A 13,885-nucleotide genomic window follows, 5' to 3' on the forward strand; every position below is an offset into this window, starting at 1 on the left:
AGTCTTGCAATCACCAAGCCGCCGCGGGGTCTTGTTGTCATCTCCCCTAGTACCGGAGGAGCCAAATTCTCGTGGACCGGTTTGACACTGGCCATGGAAACCTTGAAGACGTCGGGGGGGATCGGCCGGCTATGGAACAATGGTTCCTTCGGCTTCACTATGTCGCCTTCCCCACGTCCACCTTCTGGCCGCTGATAGTGTATAGTATGGTGCACGAGGTTTCATCGGCCTGCAAAGACATGTCTGCAACGTGAGACATCCGAAAGGCAATGGAAACGGGAGATTATACATTTATTGAAGAGGGCCGGTGTGATAGGTACCGTGAGGGCGTCGAGCTCAGCCAAAGATGAAGCACCGCCGAGCACGTCCAAGACGGAGGACGGACTGCTATGAGCAGGTGCGGGAGCCGGTGCAGGAGCTGGTGCGGGAGCCGGTGTAGGAGCAAGTGAGGGAGCAGTTGCTGGTGCAACGCTAGTCGAGCTGCTCCCGAAGAAGTCGGCAAAGGGAAAGTCCGCTGCATCTTTATTGGATTTTGCCTACTCCAACTAACGATAGCCGGAACCAAGACACCACACGTAGCTGCCATCTCCCATTTTGCGGCAGCTACCGCTGCTTTGACTGTCTCACCTGATTTCTTCTCAACCGCAATCTCAACCTTCTTGTCGATGTTTTCTTCAGTTAACCTCCGTCTTTCCTTTCTCTCCTCCGTGGTCTCATGACAGTACTTCTTCCACGTGGTGTTGTCTCTGACACCGTGCACACGTCCATATGACGGTCGAGTGTCCACCGGGAGTCATTTCAATATGTTCAAGGCCCGGTTGAATGGGGTGGCCCACTTGGGCCTCGCCAATGCCTCAGACGGCGAGTCACTTTCGGCCGCAATCCTGTGCTGCTCTCTCTGCAAAAGGAACAAGGATCGTTTACAAATTTGACTAAACATGCAGTCGAATTGATCAGAAACTAAAATTACCAGCACTCTCATGAACTCCATCGTGACCGCGTTCGTCTCGAAAACCTTCTTCACTGGGTCCCAACGATACCGGGCCTTGAGGACGTCACGCTCCTGTGGGATGGTGAACTCCGCCAAGGGGTCTGGGATGCCCAGACTTTCGCGTTCCGCGTCCTCCTTGGCTCATATGGACCTCTTCCCCACGTAACCACGGCTTCGAAGGTGGTGGCACCCCATGTTCCTCTCTTGAAGCCCGTTCATGTACTTCGACTTTTCTTTGGCAACTTCGGCATCGCAAGCCGCCTTGAATATTTCAAACTGCTCTTCTCTAATTGTCGGATTATCCTTTACAATCTCGGAGTAGGGTTCCTTTTTGTCGATGATCCTTGCTTTAACCCTTACTTTCCAGGCGGCCAACGCATCACTAAACTTCCTCATGGCGTGTTTGGTTATCTTCTTCATTGCCGGATCTTTATCTCGATCAATATATTTCTTTTCATCCCGGCCCGGGAACAAGAATACCTGGTTTAGCTTCGTTAGGAGGGAAGGCCTCATATTTTCTATATTCCCTAGTTTCTCATCAATGATGGTGGCGCTTGTCCATACGATGCATCCTATTTGGTTGTCGTAGCACGCTCGCGCTTCCGCGGGTTCTTTTGACTCAAAATTGCCGCCTTCCACCTCCGTGGCCACCACTCTAGACCTCTTGTGCTCTCCTTTGTCAATTCACTTCACTAGTTCTCTTATGTTTTAATTTTTCACACCACCTAGTACCCAAAATGGGGCTAAGGCTGGCTTGTAATTAACCATGTAATTACTGTATAGTTTGCTACTTTAATACAATCTCGCAGTAGGAGCCTTTCCTACTGTTTCACGGTCAAAAAAACAATCTTCAAAACATGAGTCAAATTATTGCACCAACAGTTGGTGATGATGATAGTTTCGAATTCCCCTTCTCGAGGTGATGGATATCCGACAGAATCAGTTGTCGGAGGGCACAAGTGCTCCGCCTCAGTTCCACCTTGCAGATAGAGGCAAAAAACTCCCCAAAAAATCCATGATGTTTTTAGGTTAGTTCTAAAGTTATGGCAAAAAGGCGTCAAAAGGCGGTGCATGGGGCCTCTGTGCTGCTCCATCACGCCAGCCAGGGGTCACGTGGGCCTGCCGTGTGGAGCTCCTGTGGGTCCCCTCAGGCCCATCTTCTGGCTCATGGCTTCTTTTCCTCCTAAAATAATTTACTAAATTTTCATCGCTTTTGGAGCTTCGGAAAAATACTTTTTCTTCTGTTCTTTATTTTGACTTGTTTCTAGCTCTCTGGATTTTTCTGAGAATTTTCCTCTCCGTGTATTACATGCAAATTGAAGGGAAAATGCATTGGAATTGAGCGTTAATGTGCAAAATATCATTGATAAAGAACAAATTATAATAAGAAATAGTTATGCAAAATTGGTGTATCAGCCTCCTAGGCGGTAAGAATCATGGCACAAAAGCTTTCTTGCTTGTGGTGTGCTCTGGAAAGTTTGTAAAGGTGTGGTGGTCACCTTCAAGGCCAACCTCAAGTGATTATTTGACGCACAACCGTTGGGGGTGACTTAAACAGAAAATAGGGTGAGCCACTTGGTAGCGCTATGGAGCTTTCGCTTTGGCACCCTCCAACGGAGATTAGCACTCCCCAAAGCATGTGAACTTTGGGATAAAATCCGCGTCCTCGACTCACTTGTGGTTTATCCTTTCCCATACATTTACTTGCTTTTTAGGTTTGTTGACTTGCTAATTACTAGTTTGTTGCCTAGCATACCTTGCTTTGAGCTTGTTTGCCATATAGGTTGTTCTCACCCAGTTGCATATCTAGGGAACTAATTTTATCTGCATTGACCTAAAATTAGAATTTAACCTTAAAATTTGTAGTCTCCTATTCCACGCCCACCATCCTTTGTAGTCAATCTCTCGATCCTTTCAACTGTTACCAGAGCTTTGGCTCTTTATTCAGGCTTATAACTACATAAAGAGATTTTGATCGATCATGGGATGGGAATGGATATGGGGAATAACAACCCGTGGGGGTGCTGTTGGAGCACCTGCCAAGCTTCTCAGCGCTGCTCCGCCACCATGGCTCATGTGCTTCTACTCAACAGCATGTTGTGGACATCGAACGGTGCACCAATGGTGACTTGGGTTTGTTCATCACGTGCAATCTTATATTCTTTTATCAGCTTGGAAGAGAACTTCCTCAACATCTTCCATTATTCGGTCGTGTGGTTTTATTTACAAAGTAAGGTGAAAGGCTATTTCGAAAGTATTATTCACAAGGGGGGGTGGATGCTAGCTCTCAGTTCTAATGGAGAACTCAAAACTAGAGCCATCAATCCCAATTTCATAACGCACAAGTCCAACAATCATAGGACTCCCTCTGCTGACACCTCCGAGTTCAGGAAAGGCAGCCCAGAGATGCTACATAGACGGAGCCTTACAGGGTTTTACAGGGTTCGTTCAAGGTGGCAAATTGTGATTGTTCAAAGGGATGGGAGGGGCCCCACCCATCGGGGGGGCATGTTTAGTTGGTTAGGAAGGGATATGTAGAAGCCTGTATGACCCCGTACGTCTAGCATTTTTGATTAGATAAAGGCCAACGCTAGGCACCAGTCGCCGTGCATCCGTTGGATAAAAACTTCCTGCACCGTCCGATGCAACCTGTGTAACCGTCAGCTCAAATCGTTCTCGCCTTGAAAAAGTCAAACATGAGAAGGATAGAACAGAGGGGACGCCGCATACGCACAAGCCGGACTCCACACTCGCCGGTGGCCTGCGCTCGTCCTTGGCTTCCCACACTTGCCAGCCACCCATGCCCCGCGTTCTCCGGCCTCTCGTGCCGCCACGCTCGCCGGGGGCCACTCGTGCTTGCTGGTCGGCAATCGATTGGGGTTGCAGCTTCTCGCTGGCGCCCGCTCATGCTTGCTGGTCGGCAATCGACTGGGGTTGCAGCTACTCGCGGGCTAGTCGTAGCTTCTTCGCCAACTTGTTGCAGCACCACTATTCATCGTGTACCTCTCACCAGCGCCACTTCAGGCACCATGGTCTGCTCACGACGGTCGAAGCTTTTTCAGACGTCAGTTGGAGCTTCGCCATAGCCGGTTGCAGCTTTTCACGTTCATTCATAGCTTATGTCGCCTCTGATTGAAGCCTTTTTTGTCGTCAGTTGAAGCTTTTTCATCAACGGTGGTAGCTTTCTCAGACGCCGGTTGCAGCTTCTGTGGTGCCGGCCCCAGCTTCCCTCGTCCCTCCGGTTGAAGCTTTTTTCTCGTCGGTTGTAGCTTTTTCAAGTGCCGGTTGCAGCAACCTTCGCTAGTCGTCGTGCCGACAGCACCTCACTCTAGCATTGGCAGTTTCCGGTTGCAACACCTGTGGTCGCCGTCTCTAGCTCCCGCTGATGCTGGTTGTAGCACGTCTTCGGGTGCACAGTTGTAGCATCCCGGGAGAAAACACCGCCGCGGATCGCGTGGCCATGGCCCCATCTAGCGCCTCTCCTAGCAGCACTCTCATCGTGCGCCTCCCGGGGGTGACCAAGACGAACTGATGGCGTCTCTAGGGGAGTTCGTGCATGCCGCCGCAGGTGAAGTGGGAAGGAATGATGGGGAGGTGGCTCGCCAACCATGACGGGGGAGAGTTTGGGAGAGTGCAATCATGGAGAAGACGAGGGAGAGAACGCCCTGGGCGTGATGAAAGGTGATGAGGAAGAGATAGCGAGAGGACGCACGAAGAAGACGATGTGGAGAAGAGGATAACGCTTGAGGGGCTGAAGTGGTGGGTGATGACCCACAAGTGTAGGGGATCTATCGTAGTCCTTTCGATAAGAGTGTCGAACCCAACGAGGAGCAGAAGGAAATGACAAGCGGTTTTCGGTAAGATATTCTCCGCAAGCATTGAAATTATCTATAATAGATAGTTTTGTGATAAGGTAATTTGTAACGAGTAACAAGTAATGATAGTAAATAAGGTGCAGCAAGATGGCCCAATCCTTTTTGTAGCAAAGGATAAGCCTGGACAAATTCTTATATGAAGGAAAACGCTCCCGAGGACTCATGGTCGAGCAAATATTGTTCTAAAGGATCATTAGGAGGCACGGCAATAGAGGCAAGACCAATAATTTCATCTTTACTAGGTAATTCTTTATCATGGGGTTGTCTATGAAATTTAGAAAAATTAAACTCATGAGACATATCCCCCAAACCAATAGTAACAACATCCTTTTTGCAGTCTATCCTAGCATTAACAGTATTCAAGAAAGGTCTACCAAATATAATGGGACACAAGCTATCTTGTGGGGAACCAAGAACAGGAAAATCAGCAGGATATTTAACTTTCCCACACAAGACTTCAACATCTCTAACAATCCCAACTGGTGAAATAGTGTCTCTATAGGCAAGCTTAATTGTAACATCAATTTCTTCTATCTCAGCAGGTGCAATATCATGCATAATTTCTTTGTATAGGGAATGAGGTATTGCACTTGTACTAGCACCGATATCACACAAGCCATGATAACAATGATCTCCTATTTTAACAGAAATAATAGGCATGCCTACAACAGGTCTATGTTTATTTTTAGTATCAGATCTAGCAATTCTAGCAGCTTCATCACAGAAGTAAATAACATGCCCATCAATATTATGAGCCAAGAGATCTTTAACCATAGCAATACTAGGTTCAACATTAATTTGCTCAGGGGGTGTAGGTGTTCTAGTGTTACTCTTACGAACTACAGTTGAAGCTTTAGCATGATCCTTTATTCTAACAGGGAAAGGTGGTTTCTCAATATAAGCAGTAGGAACAATAGGACCAACATTATAAGTGATAGTCCTTTCTTCAACTTTAATCGGTGCAAGTACTTTTACTTCAACGGGAGGATTATATTGAAACCACTTCTCCTTAGTGAGATCAACATGAGTGGCAAAGGGTTCACAGAAAGAAGCAACTACCTCAGAGTCAAGTCCATATTTAGTGCTAAATTCACGGAAAACATCGGTATCCATAAAAGATTTAACACAATCAAACTTAGGTGTTATACCTGACTCCTTACCTTCGTCGAGATCCCAATCTTCAAAGTTGCGTTTAATTCTTTCTAATAAATCCCATTTGAATTCAATAGTCTTCATCATAAAAGAGCCAGTACAAGAAGTATCGAGCATGGAGCGATTATTGAGAGAAAGCCGAGCATAAAAATTTTGAATAATAATTTCTCTTGAGAGCTCATGATTGGGGCATGAATATAATATTGACTTAATCCTCCCCCAAGCTTGAGTGATGCTTTCTCCTTCGCGAGGCCAAAAATTATATATATAATTGCAATCACGACGAACAAGATGCATAGGATAAAACTTCTAATGAAATTCCAATTTCAATCGGTTGTAGTTCCATGATCCCATATCATCACATAGCCTAAACCATGTCAATGCCTTTCCCTTCAAAGATAAAGGGAAGACCTTCTTATTGATAACATCCTCGAGCATACCTGCAAGCTTAAATAATCCACAAACTTCATCCACATAGATTAAGTGCAAATCGGGATGTAATGGTCCATCTCCTGTAAAAGGATTAGCTAGCAGTTTCTCTATCATACCCGAAGGAATTTCAAAGTAAACATTTTCAGTAGGTTTAGTAGGTTGAGGAGCAACTCTTTGCTCTACTGGTCGGGGTGAAGATACCCCGAACAAGCCCCTCAAAGGATTATGTTCCATAGTAACAAGTGAAAGTAAATTTCAGCACACTATATAAATTTTTCCTTACCAAATTCCACCTACCAAAGGCGCTTCACTCCCCGGAAACGGCGCCAGAAAAGAGTCTTGATGACCCTCAAGTGTAGGGGATCTATCGTAGTCCTTTCGATAAGTAAGAGTGTCGAACCCAACGAGGAGCAGAAGGAAATGACAAGCGGTTTTCGGTAAGATATTCTCTGCAAGCACGGAAATTATTGGTAACAGATAGTTTTGTGATAAGGTAATTTGTAACGAGTAACAAGTAATGATAGTAAATAAGGTGCAGCAAGATGGCCCAATCCTTTTTGTAGCAAAGGATAAGCCTGGACAAACTCTTATATGAAGGAAAACGCTCCTGAGGACACATGGGAATTATCGTCAAGCTAGTTTTCATCACGCTCATATGATTCGCGTTCGTTACTTTGATAATTTGATATGTGGGTGGACCGGTGCTTGGGTACTGCCCTTACTTGGACAAGCATCCCACTTATGATTAACCCCTATTGCAAGCATCCGCAACTACAAAAGAAGTATTAAGGTAAACCTAACCATAGCATGAAACATATGGATCCAAATCAGCCCCTTACGAAGCAACTCATAAACTAGGGTTTAAGCTTCTGTCACTCTCGCAACCCATCATCTACTTATTACTTCCCAATGCCTTCCTCTAGGCCCAAACAATGGTGAAGTGTCATTTAGTCAACGTTCACATAACACCACTAGAGGAAAGACACCATACATCTCATCAAAATATCGAACGAATACCAAATTCACATGACTACTTATAGCAAGACTTCTCCCATGTCCTCAGGAACAAACGTAACTACTCAAAAATCATATTCATGTTCATAATCAAAGGGATGTTAATATGCATAAAGGATCTGTACATATGATCTTCCACCAAATAAACCAACTAGCATCAACTACAAGGAGTAATCAACACTACTAGCAACCCACAGGTACCAATCTGAGGTTTTGAGACAAAGATTGGATACAAGACATGAACTAGGGTTTTAGAGGAGATGGTGCTGGTGAAGATGTTGATGGAGATTGACCCCCTCTCGCTGAGAGGATCGATGGTGATGACGATGGCGATGATTTCCCCCTCCCGGAGGGATGTTTCCACGGCAGAACAGCTTCGCCGGAGCCCTAGATTGGTTCCGCCAAGGTTCCGCCTTGTGGCGGCGGTGTTTTGTCCCGAAAGCTTCCTCCTGATTTTTTCCAGGGTAAGAGACTTCATATAGCAGAAGATGGGCACCGGAGGCCTGCCAGGGGGCCCACGAGGCAGGGGGGCGCGCCCAGGGGGGTAGGGCGCGCCCCCCACCCTCGTGGATGGTGGGTGGCCCCCTCTGGTTAATTCTTTCGCCAGTATTTTTTATTAATTCCAAAAACTGCCTCCGTGAAGTTTCAGGACTTTTGGAGCTGTGCAGAATAGGTCTCTAATATTTGCTCCTTTTCCAGCCTAGAATTCCAGCTGCCGGCATTCTCCCTCTTCATGTAAACCTTGTAAAATAAGAGAGAATAGGCATCAGCATTGTGACATAACGTATAATAACAGTCCATAATGCAATAAATATTGATATAAAAGCATGATGTAAAATGGACGTATCAACTCCCCCAAGCTTAGACCTCGCTTGTCCTCAAGCGGAAACCGATAACGAAAAATATGTCCACATGTTTAGAGATAGAGGTGTCGATAAAATAAAATACGGACATGAGGGCATCATGACCATTCTTATAACAGCAACATATATAAATATTGTCATATGATTTCTTATGCTCAAGTAATAATCTATTCACAATGTCAAGTATGAATCAAAAACTTCATTGAAAACCAACAAACTATAATCTCGGTCATTGAAGCAATTGCAATTTATCATAACATCGGAAAGAGTCATTATAAGAGCTTTTCAGCAAGTCCACATACTCAACTATCATTTAGTATTTCACAATTGCTAACACTCACGCAATACTTATGGGTATGGAGTTTTATTCGGACACAGAGAAAGATAGGGGCTTATAGTGTAGCCTCCCAACCTTTTACCGCAAGGGTAATGTCAACAATAATCGTTTATGATAACTTACATCCAATTGGATATATATATATATATATATATATATATATATATATATATATCAGGATCTTTCCAACACAATGTGCTTGCCGAAGGATAAAATATCAAAAGGAAAGGTGAAGATCACCATGACTCTTGCATAAGGTATAAGACAAAAGTAAAAGATAGGCCCTTCGCAGAGGGAAGCATAGGTTGTCATGTGCTTTTATTGTTGGATGCACGAAATCTTAATTCGAAAGAATGTCACTTTATATTGCCACTTGTGATATGGATCTATATTATGCAGTCAGTCGCTTTTATTGCTTCCACATCACAAGATCGTATAAATCTTATTTTCTCCACACTAATAAATCATACATATTTAGAGAGCAATTTTTATTGCATGCAACAATGTCAACTTACTTGAAGGATCTTACTCAATCCATAGGTAGATATGGTGGACTCTCACGGCAAAACTGGTTTAAGGTTATTCAGAAGCACAAGTAGTATCTCTACTTGGTGCAAAGAATTTGGCTAGCATGAGGGGGAAAGGCAAGCTCAACATGTTGGATGATCCATGACAATATACTTTATTTCAGATATAAGAAAACATAACCCATTACGTTGTCTTCCTTGTCCAACATCAACTCTTTAGCATGTCATATTTTAATGAGTGCTCACAATCATAAAAGATGTCCAAGATAGTATATTTATATGTGAAAACCTCTCTTTCTTTATTACTTCCTATTAATTGCAACGATGACCAAAACTATGTTTGTCAACTCTCAACAACTTTTATTCATCATACTCTTTATATGTGAAGTCATTACTCTCCATAAGATCAATATGATCTCTTTTATTTTTATTATTTCTCTTTTCTTTTATTTTTATTCCCTCAAGATCATAGCAAGATAACCAAGCCCTCGACTCAAAACTAATATTTATTATATATAGCTCACGGACTCGATTACATAGAGCGATCATAAAGCAAAACTCAAAACTAGATCATACTAAAAATTTATTCTACTAGATCAAGATATTACTAAAAGGATCGAACTAAGAAAAAGGTAAAGATAGGAGTGTGATGGTGATACGATACCGGGGCACCTCCCCCAAGCTTGGCATTTGCCAAGGGGAGGGCCCATACCCATGTAATTATGTCTCCTTCGAAGGTGGTGATGATGGAGTTGTTGACGATGACAATTGTGCCTTCAGCTTCTTCATACTGTAATTGAGAAGACCAATTTCCTCCTTTAAATCATCGACCTCCGATTCCAGCTTCAAGATCTTGTCACATAAATCTCCTTTGCTTTTCTGCCGAAAACGAGAAGGAATAGATCGGTTGTTAGACAGTTTAGCCCTCTTAGGAAGACTAGACTTCTTGAACTTCACGTGCATATCCCTAGGTTGAGGTAGAGGGACATCCTCCTCCTCCGAACTTGAATCATTGATCCTCATCAAATGAGCATCCTCCTCATCATCCGTAGTTCGACCACAAGGAGATAGATCCCCATAGGTATTTGGGTCAGCAACAAGATGTGAGACATACCTTTCTCCGTCGGAATCCTGAGATGACATCTTGCTCCAATCCTGCTACAGAAACAGCTCGAAACAAAAATAGAGGATATTTGTGTGGTACGGTGGTCAAAACCTTCGGGAGATCATATAATGAATTTTTACCGACCACAAGAAGTATCGTGCAAGAAAGCGGAGTCCGGAGGGCACACGAGGTGCCCACGAGGCAGGGGGCGCGCCCAGGGGGTAGGGCGCGCCCTCCACCCTCGTGGATGCCTCGTGTCCCTTTCGGACTACTTCTTATTTTCCTATTTTCTTAAATATTCCAAAACGGAGAAAAAATGCCATTAGAACTGTTTTGGAGTCGGTTTACTTACCGTATCACATACCTATTCCTTTTTGGAGTCTGAAACGTTCTAGAAATTGTCCCTTATGTGCTCCTCTGGGGTCACGGTGTCAATAACATTAGTTTCAATATTTATAGGATTACCTGAGATATAATGTTTGATTCTTTGACCGTTCACCACCTTCGAATTTGTGCCTTTGAAGTTGTTGATTTTTATGGCACCGGAACGATAGACCTCCTCGATAACGTAACGCCCTTCCCATTTAGAGAGAAGTTTTCCTGCAAAAAAATCTAAAACGAGAGTTGAATAGCAACACATAATCACCTACATTGAACTCACACTTTTGTATCCTTTTGTCATGCCATATTTTAACTTTTTCTTTAAACAGTTTGGCATTCTCATAGGCCTGGGTTCTCCATTCATCAAGTGAGTTAATGTCAAATAGCCTCTTCTCACCGGCAAGTTTGAAATCATAATTGAGCTCTTTAATGGCCCAATATGCCTTATGTTCTAGTTCGAGAGGTAAGTGACATGCTTTTCCATAAACCATTTTATACGGAGACATACCCATAGGATTTATATATGCAGTTATGTAGGCCCATAAAGCATCATCAAGTTTCTTGGACCAATTCTTTCTAGATCTATTAACAGTCTTTTGCAAAATTAATTTGAGCTCTCTATTAATCAGTTCTACTTGACCACTAGACTACGACTGATATGGAGATGCAATTCTATGATTAACATCATACTTAGCAAGCATTTTACGAAAAGCACCATGAATAAAATGTGAACCACCATCAGTCATTAAATATCTAGGTACTCCAAACCTCAGAAAAATAACTTCTTTAAGCATCTTAATAGAGGTGTTATGATCAGCACTACTAGTTGGAATAGCTTCTACCCACTTAGTAACGTAATCAACAGCAACTAAAATATGTGTATACCCATTAGAGGAAGGAAACAGTCCCATATAATCAAAGCCCCAAACATCAAATGGTTCAATAACAAGTGAATAGTTCATAGGCATTTCTTGATGTCTGCTAATATTACCAATTCTTTGACATTCATCACAAGACAAGACAAACTTACGGGCATCTTTGAAAAGAGTAGGCCAGTAAAAACCGGATTGCAATACCTTATGTGCAGTTCTATCTCCAGCGTGGTGTCCTCCATAAGCTTCGGAGTGACACTTGCGTAGGATCTGTTCCTCTTCACGCTCAGGTACACAATGTCTAATAACAGCATCTACTCCTTCGTTATAAAGGTGTGGGTCATCCCAGAAGTAATGTCTTCAATCATAGAAAAACTTTTTCTTTTGTTGGTATGTGAAACTAGGTGGTATAAATTTAGCAACAATGTAATTAGCATAATCAGCATACCATGGAGCAGTACGAGAAGCATTTATGAAAGCTAATTGTTCATCAGGGAAGCTATCATCAATAGGTAGTGGGTCATCAAGAACATTCTCTAACCTAGACAAGTTGTCTGCAACGGGGTTCTCAGCTCCCTTTCTATCAATAATATGCAAATCAAATTCTTGTAGTAGGAGAACCCATCTAATGAGTCTAGGTTTAGCATCTTTCTTTTCCATAAGATATTTAATAGCAGCATGATCGGTGTGAACAGTTACTTTAGAATCAACAATATAAGGTCAGAACTTATCACATGCAAATACAACTGCTAAAAATTCTTTTTCAGTAGTAGCATAATTTCTCTGGGCACTGTCTAGAGTTTTGCTAGCATATTGGATAACATTTAATTTCTTATCAACTCTTTATCCTAGAACAGCACCTACAGCATAATCGCTAGCATCACACATAATTTCAAAGGGTAAATTCCAATCAGGTGGCTGAACAATAGGTGCAGAAATCAATACTTTGTTAAGTATTTCAAATGCTTCTACACAATCATCATCAAAGACAAAAGGAACATCTTTTTGTAAGAGGTTAGTCAGAGGCCTAGAAAAGTTTGAGAAGTCCTTGATGAACCTCCTATAAAAACCGACATGACCAAGGAAACTTCTTATACCTTTGATGTCCTTAGTGCACGGCATCTTTTCAATAGCATCAACTTTAGCTTTATCAACTTCAATACCTCTTTCAGAAATTTTATGCCCCAAGACAATACCTTCATTAACCATAAAGTGGCACTTTTCCCAATTCAAGACAAGATTAGTTTCTTCGCATCTCTGCAAAACTCGGTCAAGGTTGCCCAAGCAATCATCAAAAGAAGTTCCGTATACGGCGAAATCATCCATGAAAACCTCAACAATCTTTTCACAAAAATCAGAGAATATAGCCATCATGCATCTTTGAAAGGTAGCGGGTGCATTACATAATCCAAAAGGCATACGTCTATAAGAAAAGGTACCAAAAGGGCAAGTAAAAGTGGTCTTTTCTTGATCCTGTTTTGACACAGGTATTTGAGAGAAACCGGAATAACCATCTAGAAAGCAAAAATGTGTATGTTTGGATAATCTTTCTAGCATTTGATCAATAAAAGGTAAAGGGTAATGATCCTTTTTAGTAGTTTTATTTAATTTGCGGAAATCAATTACCATTCTATAACCTGTAATAATTCTTTGTGGGATCAATTCTTCTTTATCATTAGGAACAACAGTAATACCTCCCTTCTTGGGGACACAATGGACAGGACTTACCCACTGACTATCGGCAACGGGATAAATTATACCTGCCTCTTTAAGCTTTAGTATTTCTTTTCTTACCACTTCTTTCATCTTGGGATTTAACTGTCGTTGGTGATCAACAACTGGTTTAGCGTCTTTCTCCAATTTTATTTTGTGCTGACATAAAGTGGGACTAATGCCCTTAAGATCATCAAGAGTATATCCAATAGCAGCATGGTGCTTCTTCAGAGTTTTCAATAATTTCTTTTCTTCATGCTCTGAAAGGTTAGCTCTAATAATAACAGGATATATCTTCTTTACATCAAGATAAGCATATTTAAAAGTATCAGTTAATGGTTTAAGCTCAAACACGGGATCACCCTTGGGTGGAGGAGGATCCCCTAGGATTTCAAATGGCAAGTTATGTTTCAAAATAGGTCCCTATTTAAAGAATACTTCATCTATTTCCCTTCTTTCATTCATAAACATATCATTTTCATGGTCGAGCAAATATTGTTCTAAAGGATCATTAGGAGGCACGGCAATAGAGGCAAGACCAATAATTTCATCATTACTAGGTAATTCTTTATCATGGGGTTGTCTACGAAATTTAGCAAAATTAAACTCATGAGACATATCCC

The sequence above is a fragment of the Aegilops tauschii genome, chromosome 1, assembly GCF_002575655.3.
Source record: "Aegilops tauschii subsp. strangulata cultivar AL8/78 chromosome 1, Aet v6.0, whole genome shotgun sequence".
NCBI classification, from domain to species: domain Eukaryota; kingdom Viridiplantae; phylum Streptophyta; class Magnoliopsida; order Poales; family Poaceae; genus Aegilops; species Aegilops tauschii.